This window comes from Betta splendens, chromosome 1, assembly GCF_900634795.4.
Source record: "Betta splendens chromosome 1, fBetSpl5.4, whole genome shotgun sequence".
Lineage (NCBI taxonomy): Eukaryota > Metazoa > Chordata > Actinopteri > Anabantiformes > Osphronemidae > Betta > Betta splendens.
In genome coordinates this window covers 11,161,211-11,164,095 of record NC_040881.3, presented here as the reverse complement: position 1 = coordinate 11,164,095, position 2,885 = coordinate 11,161,211, and the positions used below count along the sequence as shown (strand labels likewise).

General features: G+C 46.8%; 1 long non-coding RNA gene across 1 annotated transcript; it reads left to right on the top strand.

Moving 5' to 3' along the window:
• Positions 1–213: 213 nt before the first annotated feature.
• Positions 214–2,595, top strand: LOC129604281 (uncharacterized). The gene is made up of 3 exons (XR_008695047.1): positions 214–518; positions 657–752; positions 1,956–2,595. It is a non-coding gene; the product is annotated as an uncharacterized LOC129604281 (long non-coding RNA).
• The last annotated feature ends 290 nt before the right edge of the window (positions 2,596–2,885 follow it).

Here is a 2,885-nt window from a genome sequence, read left to right as displayed (position 1 = left end):
GACAACTCGCATCAGGAGGCTGAGCACTATCTCTTAGTCTCTCTCTCTATGTGACCAATCATCATATACTGTAGAACCTGGCCACAAAAAGTCAGTCTAACATCAAACTATAAATGTTTTACCTAAACTTGGGTGAGGTCATAGTTGCAAATCTTCTGGTTTCTGGCTCTTATTTGCTGGTTCCTCACTCATTTCATACTATATTTTATAGTATATTTTTTACTTTCCAACTTTAAAACCAAGTTTGTTCACCTGCCTCTGAACTGAGTAGCAGCAGCATGTTTAACTGTTTTCTGGGTTTTTTTCGCCTCCGCTGCAGGAACAGCATCAGCACCGGGCGCCGCCGGCTTGTCACCGGTCTCCTCGTCTCCTCCTCCTTGCAGCTGAGGAGACGACTCAAACCTCCCACCAGTCCTCTCACCCGCAGACAGCTGTTTCAGCCTCTCTACTTTTGCACTTGCTTTTTAACCGAGCTTTATCGGCTCCTCGCGCTCGCCGGACTCCCTCGACTCTCACAGGTGAACTTTGAACTCATTCGACCATTAGCCGTCAAAATGCCAGTAGGGATGTTTTGCAAAGACACGTGATGGATCCCGTTGTGCCATTGTGTTGTGATGAAGCCCCCACTCTTCAGCTCTCCTTGTTCCGTGATGCAGGGAATCAACACATAGACAAGCAGGAGATTCAATCAACACTTGGTGGGGAGGCAAAGTGAGACAGAGGGAGGAGAAGGGCAGGTGGAGAAGACGGAGGTGAGCACTCGAAGCGCTCAAATCAATCACATGCTGGCAAATTCATTAGACACTTTCTCCTCAAACGTGTGAAACATAATCAGATACTATTCTTGCATAAGCCAAACGCGCGCGCGCAGACACAATTGCGCTCACACACACACACACACACACACCGCATGAACCGCCTCTTTTACCCACAAGTAACTCGGCCTCAGATGTCTCGCGCCTTTAAATTGCTTTTTCATTTGACAAATTGCATTGACCACATCTGCGCGGCGCAGTCGTCCACCAGTACTACCGACGTCTGCAGCTGCTCCAATTCAACTCGCCTTGTTACGGCACATGTTCCTCCGTCAAACGAGACGACCGCAGGCAATCATGTTAAGGATTACGAAACGTATGGGCTTAGACTCAGACAGCTCGTAATGCTGTGATGCAGCAAATTCAATTAGACAGAGGGAATATGAGAGCGGCTTGTTAGCTACCGACGAAGGCCCGGTGAAGCTCTCTGCTACGCTGTCGGCTGTGACATCGGGTGTGAGCCGTGCAGCCCCCCTGCTGAGGTAAACAGTACTCGCAACAATAAGCTGATAAATTACACTGCCGATATACAGAGAAAGTGTGAGGCGAGAACGGAGCTCGGAGCAGCTGCGGGAGCCGTCGTCGGGCTTTGTATTAAGGTGCTGGGTCAAACCCAAATGTTTGGCCGTCGTCCTGTGAAGAGCACGTTTCACAAGACGCTGTTTGATCACGGAACACCGTAAAGGTCACGACAGCGGCTCTGATAACGCACAAAAAATACCGCCAGAGATTCATCACATTGCAAGAAGGACCTCGCCGTTTCTCCGGCGTGGCCTTTCCCACCTTCCACTCTCTCATTTCAACTAAAACAGCAGAAACAAATGACAGCGACGAGGCCATAAATACGAGCGCCGCCTCTCAGAAAGCGCTCAATACGAGCTGTTGACAAATGAAGTAGCTGTTCACCAATTGCCCCAGGTCCTGTTAATGTCTCTCAAGTTTATTAAACTGTTTTTATGGTTATCCCGCGCCGTATATCCACACGCACACAAACACACACCCGGTGACACGTCTTGTTCCATTAACCGTGAATGTGTTTATGTGTGCCCGCGCCTGAGTTATGCGCCGGGCCGCTAATTGCAGACAAATCGCTTTGCCGCACACAATCATTCCTGTTTTTTTGATGTTTAATTTCACCAGTTGATTACCGGCGGAGTTTAGCGGCACCATTCCTCTTCCGCAGCCACCGGGACGACTCATCCGTCTTCTCACACTCGCACTGTTGTGCATGCATAATGAGCCAGCGCTGACGAACAGAGGGATGAATTTCATAAATCATGCTCTTGTTTGTAACAGCTTTTCTCTCTCTTTCCCCTGTCTCTTTTTCCCTTTCAATTAAAGCAGCAGAACCCATTCTAAACGTTGAGTGCCTGGAGACATACAGTCCAAGTAAATTATTTCCTGTATAGTTTTCCGATTTGAGGCAATTTTGCTGCCCCTCTCCCGATATCCTCCTCACTATATCTGTCAAATGACACTCAATCTGAGTCTTTTATATCTGTTGACTTTCAAAATAATAAGCACCATAAAAAAAGAAATACACACATAGTATGAGGACACTGGTGGGAGGGAACTATAACATCTGTAGATGGTTCTGTGTTGTGAAATAGAGCCTGGGTATTGGTTATGACACTGTATATCTACTAGACGAATAGAAACAAATGTGACAAACCCACAAACACAGACATGCAAATGCTGTGCACGTAAATGAAAATTGCAACCCAAGCTTATCATTGGTGTAATACAGTTTTTATTACTCACTGCTCTCTGTGATTGGAGAATAAATCCTGCATCTAAATTGATTTATTTGTTTTTATCACTTCTTTTACTGTTGCTCACACCCCGTTTCTTGCTCTGGATTGAATTCCCGTATAAACCGGAGCAAGAAAGAGATGCATTTTTACAGCCCAATTTAAAGGCACGTTCTGTAGCAATAGCACAGTGTGTGTGTGTGTGTGTGTGTGTGTGTGTGTGTGTGTGTGTGTGTGTGTGTGTGTGTGTGTGTGTGTGTGTGTGTGAGAGGTGGGCCTGTGCCACTAGTGTGTTCCTTTAGCCTCAGTGACCTCTTTA